This window comes from Antechinus flavipes, chromosome 4 (assembly GCF_016432865.1).
Source record: "Antechinus flavipes isolate AdamAnt ecotype Samford, QLD, Australia chromosome 4, AdamAnt_v2, whole genome shotgun sequence".
In the NCBI taxonomy this organism is placed as follows: Eukaryota; Metazoa; Chordata; class Mammalia; order Dasyuromorphia; family Dasyuridae; genus Antechinus; species Antechinus flavipes.
Window position 1 is genome coordinate 211,039,730 of NC_067401.1, and position 19,402 is coordinate 211,059,131.

At 35.0% G+C, this 19,402-nt stretch overlaps 1 protein-coding gene across 2 annotated transcripts in view; it reads right to left on the reverse strand.

The window, feature by feature from the left end:
• The window catches only part of ADGRF5 (adhesion G protein-coupled receptor F5), a 95,536-nt gene extending 94,420 nt beyond the window's left edge, over window positions 1-1,116 (reverse strand). Inside the window, exon 1 of one of the 2 annotated variants that reach the window (XM_051997104.1) lies at window positions 545-1,068. The gene's annotated coding sequence lies outside the window, so the exon portion shown is untranslated. Of the gene's footprint in view, window positions 1-544 lie in introns of both variants that reach the window. The other variant, XM_051997105.1, reaches the window with a different exon arrangement.
• Between the last annotated feature and the right edge of the window lie 18,286 nt (window positions 1,117-19,402).

The following is a 19,402-nucleotide window of genomic DNA, read 5'->3' on the forward strand; positions in this document are numbered from 1 at the left end:
CTAGATGTATGATTTCATCGGTATAAGGATTTCCTAGTGTTGAAGCTGCAGATGAGTAATCTTGTTCATGTCTAATAATCTTATAGAGCTGCTTAATTCTTTTACTAAATGATTTGCCTATGATCTCATAGCCATTATAGATCTGAAGTAAGATCTCAGCTCCTAATTCCAGGCACATCACTTTATTCATTATATTGTGCTGGTTTCTATACAGTATATTAGACTCAAATAATTTGCATTCCTTCCATAAAATTCCTAACAAAATTAATTGAGACAAATAGGCAAATCAAAGGGAAAATAATTCTAAAATGAGTGAGTCTTTCTGCTTAGCTTTCTGCTGAATCCTCTACTTTTATTAAAAGCTGCAAGATCATGGAGAAATCATTTTCTTCCTCTTGCCTCAGTTTTCTCCACCATAAAATGAAGGCATTTTATTAAATGCTCTCTAATAACCCTTTGAGATCTATATCCTATGATCCATCAAATATTGTAATTCTTAGGTTCTCTTGAGAAGAAAAAGACAAATAACAGGAATTCACTTTACCTGTCCAACACTGTTGCTGGGCCAAAATGAGATTCTTAATCTTCGTTGGTGTTGATCTAAGTCCTGTTTTCAACTAAGATGTCATTTGCTCTGTTTCCTCCTCAGAGGAAATCACTGACAATAAGAATTCCTTGTAGGGCTCATGGCTACAATTTTCAGCAGTAAAAATCTCCTCCGGCAAAAGACCAGTTTCGAACTGGGTGTCTCCCCTGGCTGTGCAGCCAGCCCTCTGGCTTTCACAGTGCCATAGAAGGGAGATCAGGAGCTGTCTGGAAAACAAGAAGCCATTTCCTGGCCCCCTTCTCCGGATGGCGTATGCAATTTCCCTCACGCCTATGAGAAGTCCTTCAGTTTCTTCTTATCTGCAATGCCTCTTCCACTGAGTGGTTCAACTTGTTCAGCCGATGCCCCTTTCTTTACTTTTCTTCTCTCCAAGTAAAATGTCAGAAGAATGTAACCCAGACCAACCCCCCAAAAGAGGGCTGGGCTATGGCAGAGAGGTTCAGTGGAGAATGCTTTAAGTCAAGTGATACCTCCTAACTTTGACTCGGATTTCCAGGAGGTAGAAAAAGGAAAAAACAATGAGAAGGCAAAGCTGGCTGGCTGCCCTATGCTCACACATAAATTTATTCATTCTGCAGGATAACACAGAATAAATGAATGTAAGATCTATGAGGAAATACCCAGGGATCATTTAGTCTTGTCCCTTATCTCTAGGTAGAGTGGTCCTTAAATTGGACCAGAGGAGGAGGGCCTTTTCTTTGAGGTCTCTGGGGAAGAGACTGGAAACTATCCACATTTTAAAGACTAATTTCTTATCACTGATACTAAAAGATAAGGAAGTATCATCATAAAGAGTTGGTAATCTTCCATCTATTTGTGTTTTTTGTTGTTTTTAAGGAAGTTAAGTCCAAATTCTCAACCCATTCTTATTTATAGATGAGAAATACAAGGTTACTCAAAAGTCATGGCCAAGTTGCTTTCTGGTGCTTTAGACAGTTTGTAAGATGAGACATAATTCCAGAAGTGAGACTCCTGACACAAGAGCATATATTTGGAAAGGCAAGAAAATGCCATTTTCCAGTCAGAGGACTAGAATTTTAGAAAGCAAAGAGGTCTTAAAGGTTGTCTGATTCAACTTCCTCATTTTACAAAGAAGAAAGTTGAGGCTAGAAGAGAGGAAATGATTTGCCCAGAATGATACCATTAAAGCTATTAGAGCCAGAAAAAGAACTAGAGGCATGCTGGTAAATGTTTAACAACCGACTCTCTAGGTTGGGAAAAATGTACATTAGACACATTCTAAAATTTCATCTTTGTCATTAATATTTTTTTTCATCACTTTCTTAAGTCTATATGAGGAAGGAGTTTATTACAGTCTCCTCTTCTTCACCATCTGTATTAGTTATTTTGGCCAAGTTACTTAACTTTTCTGTATTTCAGATTTCTCATCTGTAAAATGGGAATATTAATATTTATGTTTGCCTATCTTACAAGATTATTGTGAGAATTTTTTTATTCTTAAAGTATTAAACAAGTTAATTATAATTAAGTTTAAATGTCCTTAAAATGAACTAAAGCTTTTGGGACATCTTCTATAAATGAGAATTATTAGTATGTGACTACTTGAGGGGGAAAAAACTTATGAATTGTGGATTTCAGGGAAATTCCTTTACCAAGTCTATGACTTAGAGTAGAACAATTTTAGGGAGACATTTGGTGACCTGCTCCGGGTCATACAGAAATTAGATTTAAACTGAGGTCTTCTTGACTTCAAAATTGTAAAATGCCTTGATTTAAGGTAATTGCATATAGAATGTGGTTTAGATAGATAAATATTATGGCAACTTACTGCAAACATTAGCCAATATTAGCAACCACTATTAAAATGCATTTAGAGGCACTGACTGAGCTGCTTATGGCTTGGATTTTATGGTTTTTTGCCAATTTCGATTTTTGTCAGGGTAAAGTACAGTGTCTGTTACATTGTGGTGCTTAACATATGCTTGTTGACATAAAAAGAGAGTTCCTAGTTGAAACACACTTAACAATTAGGTTTAGTCAATCAGCTCTCTTATTGAGACAACTGTTATCAATCACTGCTTAATCTAAATTAGAATCACCATAAATATTTGGCACAATCAATGAGACAATCAAGTAGAACCAGGTAAAAGTCTTTCAAGTGTGTATTTAAAATCCTTTGCTTTTTACAAACTTAACTAGATGTCAATGTTACTGCAAAAAGCTTTATCGCACTACCTTCTGGAGTTTTCTGACTTTGGGGTTTTCCCAGTCTGCTAGTAATGTTTTGTATTCTCCACCTTTGCCTTCTATCACTGGACTTTAAGCATGCGCGTGATCATGGGTTTTTAAATTGAAAATTCAGAAGACTTAGGACATCATTTAACCCAAATCCCACATTTTACAGATGAGTCTCAGAGAGGAACACACTTCCCAAGAACACACTACTAGTAAATAGTATAGGAAGGATTTTGAAACCTTTGATTACAAATCTAAGGCTTTTTTCACTGCACATGTAAATTCTGGATAGGTAAATTTGAAAAGTAATTCTCAAAACAAATTACTTGCTGGGAAAAATGGAAAGCAGTTTGACAAAAAAAACAAAACAAGTTTATTCTAGTCTCAAACCATATAGCACAATAAACACGGACAGATGTTTGATCTGAATAGTAAAGATTGCAACAATTAAAAGAATTGAATGCAGTACCATTCACAAGCATGTGTAGAAGAAAATCATTGACCAAACAAAGGATAAACAGTTAAAGTTAATTGTAGTGACTGAAATTGATAAACTTTTGATCAAATAAAATAATCAGCATACCAGAATGATAAGGGAAAATATTTGCATCACATTTCTTTGATATCAATATGATTCCAAGATATATACAATATGAGATATATAGATATATAATTTACAAAAATATATATACAATACTACAATGCAAAACTATATAACCAAAATCCATTCCACAATAGAAAAAGGATTAAAGCTTATGAAAATAAGTTCTAAAAAGAATTATAAACTAGTAAAAAGCATGCTAAAATGTTACAAATCATTAATAATAAGAGGCATGGAATTCAAAACTACTCTGAGGTTTCATTCATATCTCAGTAAACTGGCAAAGATGGAAAAAAAGATTAATTTTGGAGGAGTTGTGGGAAGACAAGTACACTAATATACCTTTGCAAGATTTATGAATTGATATAAGCATTATGCAGAGCATTTTGGCATTATGTATATTGTTCAGATCCCATTGCTAAGTATTGACCCAAAGAGGTCAATGATAAAAAAAAGAATCCATATGCATGCAATATGTATTTATATCAGTGTTTTTTGTAGTGCTGAGGAGATAAAAACAAAGTAGTTAATTATCGATTAAAATATGACCAAATAAATTACTACATGAATATAATGTAATACTGCTGTTTTGTAAGAAACATTAATATGAGGAATATAGAGAAACATGAGAAGTATTAAATGAATTGATTCAAAGTTAAGTGCAAAAAGGAAAAATATAGGACTGAAACTATACAAATATCAAATGGAATATCAAATTGGAAATGGAATACTGTGAAATTATAATGAAGAAGGTAGACCTTAAAGAAGAGAGTTGAAAATGCTCCCCACTACCTTCTTAGCAAAGGTGAAACATTATATGTGGAATATTGCATGTACTAGTTAACTTAGTTTATGTATTGGTTACTTGTGTTGAACTGATTTCTCCCCTACCCCATCTTTTTTATTCCTTATTTTAAAGAATTGTTCTTTGGTAAGAAGAGATTGGGAATACATATATACATACGTGTATCTATATATAATAAATATAGAGAGATATAGATAGATAATAGATAGATAAATAGATGAAAGAGACAAATTCAATCCTGTAGTCATGTTTAAGTTGTTTTTTTTTTAATTGGAAATATTTGGAAAGTTGTACCAAATGGTGCTTCATAGAAGGTGCCCAACAAATTTAAATTGGAAATGATGGGATGAGAGAATTGTTTATGAAAAAGAAAAAGAAGATCCCTGAAAATGAATAATTATTCATTTCATTATTAATTGTATCTTACACAAATGAAAAACCCAAAAATATTTTAAATGAGAATAAGTTATTGGTTGATATTTCTTTTATGGCACCTCTCCCAATCTCCATTTAAGAATGAGAAGTTTGGACTTCAAGAGGATCCCAATCTTTCAGTCAATTGCTGTCAGGGTATTTACTTCTTTTGGGAGAAACCATATTCAATAGCAAAAGAAGATTTAATAATTATTTTTAACCTCAGGCCAAGTTGAAATAAAAAAAAATACAAGGACAAAAGCAATCAATATCTATGTCATCTTTAAAGTTGGTCCTAAATAGCAACTTCAAACTGATATCCATTTGAGAATTTTTTTTCCTGTTCCAAGAATAGTTCTTTCTCTATTATTATATAGCTTACCTAAGTAGATATTATTCCTGGATATTGAAATATATTAAAATCAGCCTTCCCCAGAAAGATTTAAAAATAAATCTTATTTATCATGAAAAGTATGAGTGTAATACAGGAAATTCCAAATATCTTGTATGATTTTAAAAATGTCTTATGAAAAGAGAGTTTGAACATTTATTAAGCACCTACTATGCACCAAGAATTGTGCTGTAAGATTGAATCTGCCTTGCATTCACATCTCATCAGGACCTCCCTCTGATTGGATTCTTTGCTTAGAAAGCAGCACAATGGGCTTTTGGATCTCTATTTTAAGGCAGGGTTAGCAAAACTTTTCTCTCCATTTCCTACCAGTTACACTGCTTTTAGACTTCTTTGGACCTCTCCATCATACTCCTCTGCCAGTTTCTTCCTTTCCTCACTCCCCACTCTTTCCCCTTTTTCCTTTTGTATGCTGTCTCCTCCCATTAAATTATAAACTCCTCTAAGGCAGTGACTGTGTTTATTTCTATTTGTGTCCTTAGTGCTCTTCACAGTATATAGAACAGTTGCCTAATAAATGTTTATTTACTATCATGTCATTTGAAACATTTGATATTTTGTTTTTAAATAGTATTTTATAATTATAAAATACTTCCACTATGTTCCTACTCATAATCCATGAGGTAATATATTAGTGAAAAATAATTAATAAATAATAATAATAATGCATACAGACATTATCCTAAGTGCTTCTAGGAAAAAATATGCATTCCTCAATTTTTACCTTTAAAGCCCACCTGAGTTTGGCTACAATGTGCTTTTCCAGATTGATTATGCCAAATACTCTCCCTCATGTATTCTATATTCCAAACAAAATGAGTTACATATTATGTTCTGTACGTGACATATCTCCTTGGCAAAGGTGTGCCTCAATACTCCCTCTCCCTTTCTTCTGTAAGAAGGCTTTCCCAGTCCTTTCTAATACTAGTGCCTCATCTCCACTAATTATTTTCAGTTGATCCTATTTGTTGCTTATTTGCACATAATTACTTGCTGTCTCCCCTTTTAGAATATCAGTTCCTTAAAAGCAAAGATTGGTGTTTGCCTGCCTTTCTTTGTATCCCCAGTTCTTGCGCAGCATAGGGCACATAGTACATAATAAATGCTTAACAAATGACTTGACTGAGTGACCTCACTCTCTGGGAATCCCTGGGTCCCTTTAAGATTCAGATCAAGTGCAACCCATTTAACCCTTCCAGAACTCCTCAGAAGTTAGCATTCCCTCCACTCATCAGAGTTAGTTCATATTTACTTTGTTTTATTAATTCATGCATATGTTGTTTCTATCTAGTACAAGGTCATCTCTTTTAGGGAAGACATAACTTTGGTTTTTTGTCTTTATATCTCCAGGGTCTGGTATAGTGCCTAATATACAAAAATTTATTAGGCATTCATTGACTTGAATTGAATTCCATGGATTTATAGAATTTCAACTTTGAAAAGGGCCTTAATGATTTTTTTAACCTCCTTTTACCAGTAAGTCTCAAAATAGGGGAAGTGACTTCCTAAAGTCATAGTGTTGGTAAGTGGTAGAACTGGGGCTCAAAGCCAGGTCTACTGCTTCTGAACCTTAATATTCTTATGAGTACACTTTTCTGCCTTTCTCAATATTTTAAATCTTTTCTTCTGCAATGTCTTTTGAGCATTAAATCAAAGTTAATTATAAAATCATAGTTAATTACAAAAACAGGTATACATCTGCATAGATATGAAAGATAATAATAGCCTGTGAAGAGTGTCTATGAAGAATATATAATCCTTTAAATAGGGGAGATCTCTAACCCTCCCAAACCTCTACTCGGCCAATAAGCCAACTTGGCCTGGATGAGTACATGGATGGATGCTGATAATCTTTATGGAACAAAGACCTTTGGTTAGCTCTATTTTGATGTTGCCATATTGAGGCCTGGAAAGCTCTCATCTGGCACCGAACTGACTTTACATAAGGAAGGAACCAGCGAATAATTTAGCAATTTTTACAGTATCCAGTCTTGTTCTTATCTTTCATGTGTATATTTTGGCAAAAAGCCTCTGTTAATAGGAATCAGTCATATTTCTATGAGGCTGCAACAGCCTAGGTTTGACTTGGACACACCGTTCCTGGATGAGTGCCATTGACATAGGCTGCACATTGTTCTGAGAGTGTATGTGTTTCTCTGGAACTTCATTTTCAGAGGATCATATGTATAGAAAGGGGCCTCTAAAGGATCTAATGCAACTCCCTCATTTTACATAAAAGGAAACTGAGACCCAGAAGAGGCTCCACTCCTTTCCTTTCCTTTCCTTTCCTTTTTCCTTTCCTTTCCTTTCCTTTTTCCTTTCCTTTCCTTTTTCCTCTCCTCTCCTCTCTTCTCCTCTCCTCTCCTCTCCTCTCCTTTCCTCTCCTTTCCTTTCCTTCCTTTTCCTTTCCTTTCCTCTCCTTTCCTCTCCTTTCCTTTCCTTTCCTTTCCTTTCCTTTTTTCCCCTTTCCTTCTTTGTTCTCTCCTATTCTTTCTTTTTTATTCTCTCCAACATTTAATTTCCTTTTTGCCTTTTTGCCTCTAATCTTTTCTTCTCCCCTTCTCTACCTCTTCAAAACTTGGATCACTCCTAAGTTAATATAGCAATGGTCAGTCAGGGCCAAGATGGCAGAGTAGAGGCAGGTCTTGTCTGAGCTCTCCCCCAAATCCCTTCAAATCCCTTTAAATAATAATTCTAAATAAATTCTAGAGTGGCAGAATCCACAAAAAGACAGAGTGGAATAATTTTCCAGCTTAAGATAATTTAGAAAAAAATCCAGTTCAGTACTTGTTGTCTAGGGGAGGGCTATATTTCTATAAGAAATGCTCATCAGAATAAGGGGTGAAGGGAAGGGGGAGAAAAATATTTGGAATACAAGGTTTTTCAAGGGTGAGTATTAAAACTATCTGTGCATATATTTTAAAAATAAAAAGAAAAAAAAATATCAAGAGAAACTTCCTGACATCCTAGAACCCAGAGGATAAAAAAGAACTTGAAAGAATCCACTAACACTGAAAGAGATACCAAAATGAAAACTCCCAAGAATATTGTAGCCAAATTTCAGATTTCCCAGGTCAAGGAGAAATTACTGCATGCAGCCAAAAAGAAACAATTCAAATATAGTGAAAACACTATCATAATTTACAAGATTTAATAACTTCTATATTAAAGAATCAGAGGGTTTAGAATATGATTTTCTGGAGGGGCAGCTAGGATTGTAACCAAGAGTCACCTATCCAGCAAAACTGAGTATAATCCTTCAGAATAAAAAGTGAGTATTCAATGAAATAGAGGACTTTCAAGTATTCCTGATGATAAAACCAAAATAGAATGGAAAATTTGATTTTCAAATACAAGATGCAAAAAAAAAACCACAAAAAGGTAAACTAGAAAAAAAAGAAGCTAAAAGATTCAATAAAGTTGAACTATTTATATTCCTACCTGGGAAAATGATATTTACAATTCCTAAAAAGTTTCTCATTAATGAAATTAGAAGGAGTATGCATAGAGAGAAAACCAGAGATGTGAGTTGAATGCGATGCTATGATTTTCTAAAAAATTAAATTAAGAGATGGGGAGGAAGAATGCATTGGGAGAAGGGGAAAGGGAGAGGTAAAATTGGTTAAATTATCTGACATTAAAGAGTCCTGGAAGAGATTTTAGAGTAGAGAAGAAAATGAGGGGAATGAGTACATGAACCTTACTCTCAACAGAATTGGCTCAGAGAGAATAATACCTACTCTCATTTAGGAGTAGAAATTTATTTTGTCATACAGTAAAGTAGGAAGGAAATGATATAACAGAAGAGTTAGGGGAGCTGATAGAAGAGAAAATAGTTTGAGGAAGGCAAAGTAAGAAGCAAAACACTTGAAAATGTGCAGAATAAAAGGAGAGAGAAAGAGTAGGAAGGGAGGAAATAGGATGGAGGGAAATACATAGTTGGTAGACATTACTGTAGAAAAAAGTTTTTACAGTGAGTTTCTCTGATAAAGACTTAATTTCTCAAACATATATAAAATTGAGTCAAATTACTAGAAATGAGAGTCATTCTTTAATTGAGAAATGGTCAAAGGATATGAAAAGTTAGTTTTCAGACAAGGTAATCAAAGCTATCTATAGTCATATAAATATGTTCTAAATCACTATTGATGAAAGAAATGAATATTAAAACAAGTCTGAGCTACTACCTTACATTTGGCAGAAAAGGAAAATTACAAATGTTTGAGAGGATATGGGAAAAGTAAAACACTAATGTGCTATTGGTGAGGGATCTGTCAGTTTACCTGGTACTGAGCTGGGGTCCTAGTGATAATGTCTGGCATGCGCTGAGACCATGTGAAAGGTTTTTGGGGACTATGCTGAATTATATGGTGGTCTGGAGGAAGTTTGTTTGCTTGGAACTGTGCTGAGGCATGTGGAGGTCTGTTCTCTGGAGGATACCTGTTTAGCAGGGGCTACACCAAAACACATGCTGGTTCCAGAAGCTGGAGTCCACTGGTTTCTCTGGCAATGTAAAAAGGTATATGGTGGGGTCCTGGGGTTGGGATCCTAATGATGGCATTTGCCTGCTCCAACCACAATGGAGTTCAGGATCACCTACTGGTAAGCTGAGGTAGGATTTGCTGCCCATTCATTGGGAAACTTCCTGATTTGGTCTGTGTATCTTCCTCAGATGAGCTGAACCTTCCTGCTGATTCTCCAAATGTTCTGTGCTAAAATATTGGTTCATCCAGTCTTTTTGCTGGTTCTACTGCTTCAGTACCTGACTTGGGAAACTATTTTATGTTGTCTGGTACTAAAGATAGCAGGGATTCAATGTTTACTCCATCACCTTGATTCCTGGAAGTAGAATCTCAAGGTCCTTAGATTTCAAATCCAGAGCTTTCCCCACTACATTTAAGCTGTTTTTCTAGTGTGACTGGAATGTATTTATATATGGAGGCACATATACACATTAGTAAAGATGTATAGGAGGGAGGAAATTAAGACTTTATACCTAGTAGAAAGTCATAATATGACTAATAAAAATTTTTACTATACTTCCAATGTCATCATTTATACCTTTTCTTAGCATGCTAACATGGAAAGAGTCTAAAAGCTGGAATCAAAGGATTTTTATTCACTCATCTAATCCTCAACTAGACCTGTCACTTGCTACATATATAGCATTGGGAAAGTCACTTTATTCCTTTGGGACTTGGTTGCTTCCAAGTTGTCATATCAAAAAAAAAAAAAAAAAAAGCTACTATGTGTTAGGTATCGTCTCTCTATAAAATGAAGTGAACTTATTTGAAATGAACTGAACTAGGTAAAAATTGAACTAGATAATTCCTTAAGGTTCTAGAATGATTCTAATTCTATATCCTATTATTATGGAAAAAGAAAGGGCTACAGAAGAGATTACATCAATTTGAATTATGTCTTCCTATAGATGAAACCAATCAATAAGGATTCTACCTAATGTTAGCTACCATGGCTACCTCCTACCATGTGGAGTTGTTGCTAGTGAATTCTAAAACTTCCTCCAGCTTATAGGGCACACCAGGAAAATGGGGCTAATTTGAAACTTTACTTTTGAAATGCTGCTTCCACCTGATCTGTGGCTGAAAAATGCTCAGGTCTAAATTATTATTCATCTTATTCATCTCAGAACTACAAATAGTCAATGAGGAACACTCTAGTTACTCATAACTAGGAACTGGGCATGGGTTAGTCAATCTATCCATTAATCATCAAGATGTTATTGATGTCCCCTATCTAGTGGTGTGTTGTTTATATAGATTTTTCTTAGAGTATATAGAGATGCCGGCATCAGCATTGATGATCAGATCATGTTTCTCATTCTTCCTTTTAATCTTTGTCAAGTGGGAAAGAATATCTGAAAAGATGGAAACCTTCAATTTCATTCTAAGGATCTCTGGATCTCAAAGGTTTGAATCTTGCTTTTGTTAGGATCAGTGAAACCTAAAATTACAGAATTTTAGAGTGAGAAAGAAGTGCTAACAGCCATTTAATCAAACCAGATGAGAAAATGAATTTCTCACTACAATATACCTAACAATTGGTCATACAGATTCTACTTGAAGATCTTCAGTGAGAAGAAATGGGCAGCTTGATGGTGCAATGGATACTGTTAAGTCTGAAGTCAGACTAACTCGTCAAATCTGACCTCAGACACTTACTAGCTGTGTAACCCTGGCAAGACACTTACTCCTGTCTGACTCAGCTTCCTCATCTTTAAAATGAACTGGAAGAAGAACTGACTGAAATGACTTAACAACAATACTTTCAATTTTGGGAACCAAGATGGTGGAGTAATCAGTGTTAGGGTATTCCTGGATCCACTGTTACATAAGTCTATGTTTATATCATATTTCCTCCCTAACTTCTGGTAGGGAAATATGGTTCACTTTCTAACAGACTAGTCAGAAGAATAGAAATATTCTATTTTTTGAATATGAATGAATTTTTATTTAAATTCATGGACTCCACATTCATTAATAACAATTACTAACATTTAAATAATACTTTAAGATTTACAAAGATATTTACAGATATTATATCATTGGAATCTCACAATAACCCTGTGATGTAGGTACTATTTTTATCCTCACTTACTGATGAAAAAAAATGAGACTGAGAAAATTTAGTGACTTGCCTAAGGTTACACAATCAGTAAGTGGCTGAGATGGGATTTCAGCTTTGTTGTTGTTGAGTCATGTCTAATTCTTTATGACCCATTTGGGGTTTTATTGGCAAAGATATCAGAGTGGTTTGCCATTTCCTTCTCCAGCTCATTTTATAGATGAGGAAACTGAGGTAAACAGGTTTAAGTGACTTTTCCAGGGTTACATAGCTAATAAGGATCTGAGGTTAGATTTTTTTTTATGAGTCTTTCTGACTCTGGTCTGTTCTGGTCAGATAGTTACTGAACCATCTAATTGCCCCTTGAACCCTGATATTGCTAAATCCAAGCTCACAGCATTTTGAGCCTCATGGCAATTGTGTAATGCATAGCATAAGCATTATTATCCCCATTTAATAAATGAGAAGGTTGAGGTAAAAAGATATTTGATGACTTGGTTGAAGATTCAAAACCAAATTCTGAGCCCTCATAAAACTTATGTCTAAACTGAGAATAATATTATTCAAATATATGTCAACTTTAACCTCGTTGTTTTATTGAGGAAACAGGATATAATGGGAAAAGGCCTGATTTCTGAGTCCCACAGGATGAAAGGAAGAACTTGACTTAAAAGATTTAAAACATTGGAGTGGTTTATGGGTCAGGGAAGAGGAAGGTGAGGAAAATTTAACATAAAGGCCTTTCATAAGATTTTCTAGAAAACCTTAGAGATTCAGAAGCTAGAAGAGACCTTCTGAATCATCTAGTTGAACCCCTTCATTTACATATGAGTCCTATTTCTGATAATTACTAGGCATTGGTGGTAGATAGAATCCTTAATGAACCCTTTTGAACTTCAAATAAATGAGCTTAGCTTATGATTTCTAAGATTCATTTTCCTTATCTATAAAATGAGGATAAAGATACTTGTACAGAATTGTTGTGTTTATCCTTCATTTTCAAAGAGGACCAACTTAACCTTTATTTATCACTTAACATCTAATTGCCTCCAAAATTTTTTTTAAGAGTCAAGGATCTAAGTCTATATCTATATCTAGTCAATAATCTAAGTCGGTGGCAAATCAATATTTGTTTCCCTGAATGCTGTCTCTTCTTGTAAGGAATACAGAGTTCTTTTCAGCAAGCTCTAGGTTAAAGACACCACCCCTCCACTGGGATGGACTTGTATGGAATCCTTAGGTCAGCAGAGCCCCATGATGGGTGGTGGTGGATTGTAGCTTCCTTTTCAATAGCCTACACCCATAAACAAACTTTAGTCATTGCTCCCTCTCAACATGTCAACAAACAACGAGCATTCCCATCATAGCTACATGTTCAAGGAGCAAACCCTCCTTCCCCCTCCTTCTCCTTCCTCTCCCCGCCCCTCTTTGGTGTGTGTTTCCTACTCTACCAGATGAAATAGCATCATGAGCTATGATGGGAAAAACCTCAGTTAGCCATAGGAACAAACAGAAACCAGGACATGAGGTGATGCTGGAGCTGAAGAATGGGGGGTAGGGCAAGCGAGAGTAGGAAGGAACTGGGTAGGAGACTAGGACTAAGCTTTGGATTCAGGGTTAAGGATTCCTGCAGAACTCTTAAATCTTGCTTTAATGATATTTTTCTGTCTCTATGAATCTTCAACTTACTCCTTACCACAGAGTGCTTCTGCTAAGCTTCTCCATATAATTAAAAAACAAAAAGAAGAACCTTTCACTGACATCCTCTCAAACTAATGACCTTTAGCTATCCTTTCCTTCATCAAACTTCTAGAAAAAAAGTCTGTGCTCTTTGGTTTCATTTCATCAGTATTTGTTTACTCTTTGACCCTTTTCCCTTTGGCTTCCATAGAACCCTAGAACTAGAACAGGAAAGACTCTAGGAGGTTATGTTATCATTTACCAGATGATGAAACTAAAAACTAGAGAAATGAAATGATTTGTCCAATGTCCCCCAGACAAGAGGCAATAGAACTTGACTTCCAGTTCTTGGGAGTATGTTGTTGTTCAATTAAGTCTGACTCTTCATAATACCAATTTTGGTTTCTTTGGCAAAGACACTAGAGCGGTTTGCCATTTCCTTCTTCAGCTCATTTTACAGATGAGGAAATTGAGGCAAGCAGGTTAAGTGACTTATTCAGGGTCATATACCACTAAGTGTTTGAGGTCAGATTTGAATTCAGAAAGATGAGTCTTCATTATTTTCAGACTTGGTGCTCTATTCACGATGTCATCTAGCTTCCTCTGGTGCATAATGCAGGACAAAGAGTATTGGCTCTGAATCAAAGGCACTGAGTTCAAGTTCTTCCTCTGATAGTCATTATCCATTTGACTTGTGACAAATCATTTAATCTCCTTGGGCCTTAATGTTTTCACTGAATAATGAGAAGGTAAATGAGATGGCTTCTGATATCCCTTGAAAGATGGTCTCATTACTTCAAATTTCTTATTAGTAATATATTTGTGGCATAGTGAAGAACATGCAGTCAGAGGTTCTAGATGAGAATACAGTTTCTGCTATTTACAGGTTAATGGTAGACCTGAAGGATTAGGTTCAGATTTCCTCATACCTAAAACAATTTCTAGTCCAGTGATCTATTGGTATCATATCATCATCATCATCATCAATACACCCCCCCACTCCCCTCCACATACCCATTCATAAATTCTTGTATTTATACAGTGTAAATTATTAGGATCAGCATCTAGAGCAGGAGAAGACAAAGTAGCAACTGGTTCAATATTTCATTTTCCAAAAGTTCTTGGATTAAGTACTTGTAATATTTTCTCATAACAAATCTCTTTTTCTATTTGAAAGTTATTGAAAAAGTTTCCTACTTCTTTCTTTATAGAAGTCAAATTTTAGTAATTTTTAAATTCATTTTCATTTATTCTTCAATTCTTCCAACTACCAGCCAGATTCTCATTCAGGATGACTTTTTTGCATGTCAAATACATATATGTGGAACACAGAGAACATAGACATACACAGATACCTACCCACACTTACAACCACCCACTCACACAAACACACACATGCCTCTTTATTATGGATTGAGGAATTGTAGAAAAAACATGACCTTTCAAGAGTACATAGTATTCAGGGACAAGGATAATCTTTGCTTCAGGATGAAGTTAATGACCAACTTGATGATGCTCACATCACTATGGAGGAACAAAGCCTTTGAAAGTGCACTATGAGATGAAACCAGTACTCAGAGGATTCAATATAAGATTTATGAGCACATTGTAAAATGAGGAGTGGTTGAGATGAGGGGAAAATCACAACACAAATGAAAATTAATCAAAAACCCTAAAATTCAACTTGTAGGAAAGGAAGAGTGAAAATGCCTTTAGTAGCACAGAGAGACAAAGATTCATCCTGAGAAAATACATGAATATACATGAGCTTTTAATGAATTCTGTGTTGGTGAATATGGAAATATGTTTAGAAGAACTGCATATGTTTAATCTACATCAGATTGCTTGCTGTCTTGGGGAGAGAGAAGAGGAGTAAAGGGAGAAAAATTTGGAACACAAGGTTTTACAAAGGTAAATGTTGAAAACTATTTTTGCATGCATTTGGAAAAACAAAATACTATTTTAAAAAAGCAGTCAGAATTTTTTAAAAAAGGAAATCAATATTGCTGAGGCAGAACCCCCATATCCCTTTTAGATAAACAGCATTGAACTCTTACTGCTGGCCAATGATGTGTTTTAGAGACATTATTTTATTATCCCAAAGGAAAGCACTTCATATCAAATGTGTAACCTCAGGCAAGATATTTCCTCTTTATGTGTCTCATCTATAAAATGATGGGGTTGGATCAGAGGCCTTTAAAGTTCTTTCTAGAACTACAATCCTGGGATTTTACCCCCAAAGCACTAACTGTTCCTTTCAATACTGAAAAAAAAAAATCCTTCATTGTTTCATTCAGTTATCCCACCCTTGATTAGGAATCATTTTGCATGCCCAAAGCCTAGCATATTGCCTTGGCATATAATATAGATTTAATAAATTCTTGTTGGTTGATTGGTTGATTTTTCACTGAATAGAAGACTTCTCAGAACAGTTCTATGCTACTGTATAGTTCTCTCACATATGCCATTATTCAATCTACATCTAGTTTAATATAGAAGTTAGTGTGTTAGAATCAGATCAAAAAGATGGTTTCATATCCTATATTCAATTTTTCTTCCTTGTTAATCTCCCTCAGTTTTAGCTGTAAAATGAGGATTGTAATAACTCTAGCAGTTACCTCCCAGAGTTGTTGTTAGGATTAAAATACTCCCATTCAGTCTGAACCAGATTAAAATGTAATTGTAAGATATTAACAAAATAAAAATACATATAAATATATATGTTATAAATAACAAAATACATATTTATATAATAAAATAAAAATAATAGAAACATAGATAATATTTTTTGAAAGCTGTTATTATGAGGCTACAGATATCCTTATATATGGATCTGTTTTTCAGTCACTTTAGTCACATCTGGCTCTCTGTGACCTCATTTGGTTCTTAGCAAAGATACTAGAGTAGGTTTCCATTTTCTTCTCTAACTCATTTTACACATGTGGAAACTGAGGCAAACAGGGTTAAGTGACTTGCCCAAAGTCAGCAAGTGTCTGAGTTCAGATTTGAACTCAAGTCTTCTGGATACTAAGCTTGGTGCTCTATCCCTTATATGTGGATCAGCCACCTCCATTTTTGTTGGAGTTTGATACCACAAGTGGAAGGCACCTTGAATTGTTATAGAAATTACTATTTATTAATAATGTTAATAATCCATGTTAATAGTTTATTTCAATATTGATGATTGATCTATTATTTTCATTATTCTGGATCAATAAATCTAGATCTATTATTTCCATTGGTTGTCCAACCAATCTGGAGACAGTATTAGTAATGGATGGCACGTACCAGGTGAGTGATCTGTGTATTTATTTCCCTCTTTTTGCATTTTATTAGTGATAAGAGATATTATAATAATAATAGCTACAGGTAGAGTAGTATGATTTGCAAAACAATTAAAAACATTATCTCATTTTAATCCTTATTATAAGACTGAGAGAGGTGATATTATTCCACTTCATAGATGTGGAAACTGAGGTACAGATGGATTAAGAAATTGCCCAGAATTACAATTAGCAAGTCTTCACATCCTAAGAAAGTACATAAAATAGAAATGGAATGAAATGGAAAAAGCATTTATTAATTTCTTACTACTTGCTAAGCTTGTACTGAAGATACAAACAGAAAAGGGAAACAGACTTTGGTCACATTTTAATTGGGGGAGGCAAATACAGTGGGCATATAATCTGTCTCTAGACATCCCTCTACCTGGGACTCTTTATTTGAACCTTTAGAAAGTGAAGTTATTGCCACCATGGGCACTTCTCAGTAAATTTTTTTTGGAAGCTGTGTTGTTATTGTTGTTGAGTCATTTAAGTTACATTCAAATCTTCATGACCCCATTTAAGGTTTTCTTGGCAAAGATACTGGAGATGTTTGCCATTTCCTTCTCCAGCATTGACAGATGAAGAAATTTAGACAAACAGGATTAACTGACTTACTCAGGGTCACACAATTAATAAATGTCTGAAGCCAGATTTGAACTCATTAAGATGAGGCTTCCTGATCTCAGACCTAGCACTCTGTGCATGTACCAACTAACCTTCCCCTTGTGCATAATAGATATTTAACATATTTTTGTTCACTGACTAATTAAAATTAATTAAAAGGTAATTAACAGATTAACACTCTCCCTGAAATCACAGGTTTTTGGAGCCAAGAAGTGCCCGGATTAGACCTATGCATAAGGAAAATTACTCCAGAGACTCTACAAGGCTTAGACAGTCCAAGAAATGTGGTGATCAGATCCTGTACAATAGTGGTGGCAATGGACAAAGAAAGGAGGGAATGTGTTTTTGATGCTTTTTGTATTAACTAGTGAGAGATTTCAAACTCAGATATTTTCTATATTATTATTCAAGTGTTTCAGTTCTACCAAACTCTCTATGACTCCACTTGGAGTTTTCTTGGCCAAGATGCTGGAGTGATTTGTCATTTTCTTCTACAGCTCATTTTACATAGAAGGGAACTGAGGAAAACAGGGTGAAGAGACTTGTCCAGCATCACAGAGCTAGTAAGTGTCTGAGGCTAGTTTTGAACTCAGGAAGATGAGCTTTCCTGACTCCAAATCAGTATTCTACCCACTGTACTACCTGACTGCCCAATTATATCTATATGGTCCATGACAAATATTGCAAGGTGACTCACTTTTTTAAAAAAAATTGAAACAAAATTATTGATAAGGGGAAGGGAAAAAGGAAAGCAATATCATTTGTTTTAACATTGCCTACATTTCCTCATGTATTCTTCTTTCTCCCAGAAAGCTCCCAGAAAGCTCCTTGAGCTATTTCAACAAGAAAAACAGAAAAAAAAAAAATTGGCAAAAACAAATTAATATATTGAAAAAAATCTGACTATGTGTAGTGTTCTTTGTGATCAATAGGATGGTCCATTAAATTTATAGATTTGACTAACATTAAGAAGCCCTACTCTGAGACTACATTGTAGCGTTGTTTAGGATGTTACTATCATGTTTTCTTGGGGCAAGACGTGCACCTTCTAGAGGATTTTTCTCATCTAGAATCACACTTAATATGCCATAAATGTCTCATAAACCCACATACACATATCTGTTTAGCAAAAGCTCAAATTCCTGTATATCATTTTCCTAGGAAGTTCCTCAATTGACATGGATCTATTTTTTGATCTCACTGAAGTGGCCATTTCCTATTTAGTGTAATTCTAGATAGAGAAAAATCCTCAGGAAGGTGGGCATTTCTTTGGAATGAAAAGAGAAAAAAATCTAAGGAATAGGAGTCAAATTCATTTTATTAAATATAAAAATCATTGACTCAATCTTCATTTTCTTTAGAGACAAATAATGCTTGAATTCTAATAGACTTGTGATGGAAAGTACCATCTGCATCCAGAGAGAACTATGGAGACTGAATGCAGATTAATGCAAAGGACTGTTACCTTTTTTATTGTTGTTGTTTGTTTGCTTGTTAGTTTTTTCTTTCTCATTTTTTTTCCCTTTTGATCTGATTTTTCTTGCACAACATGCGAAATGTAGATGTCTAGAAGAATTATGCATGTTTAACATGCTTACTGTCTTGGAGAGAGAGGGGAAAATATTTGGAACACAAAGTTTTGCAAAAATGAATGTTAATTTAAGTATCTTTGCAAGTATTTGGAAAAATAAAATACTATTAAAAAACACAGAAAACTAAAGTCTGTCTCCTCCTCCCCCAACTTCCCCACGTGCACTTTTGTCTTCAGCATCTGGGCACACCTCTCAGTCCCCAACAAAGGAAGAACTCTTCAAGGTGAAAAGCAAGTTCTTTTCCTTCAGCATATTTTAGAGCCCATGAGTCCTCTGTTCCTTATAATGAGCATGTAGTATGGTGGGTTGACCCTAGGTCAGAAGGGAAACGTGCCTTGACTACACTCAGCCTTGAAGGAAGGAAGCAGGAAATGCCTCAACAGGGGGAAGCTGCAGTCTGGGATTGGTTTTTTGACAACACCTGTTGGTCTACTTCTTGGTTAGAGAGTTGTATGAAAAGGATCCCAGAATGGGAACAAGGTGTTTTGCAAATAGAACCTCTATGTAGAGGGGAGCACAAAGGGAATAACTTCCTGAAGAAATCAGGGGTCTTTCTGTTG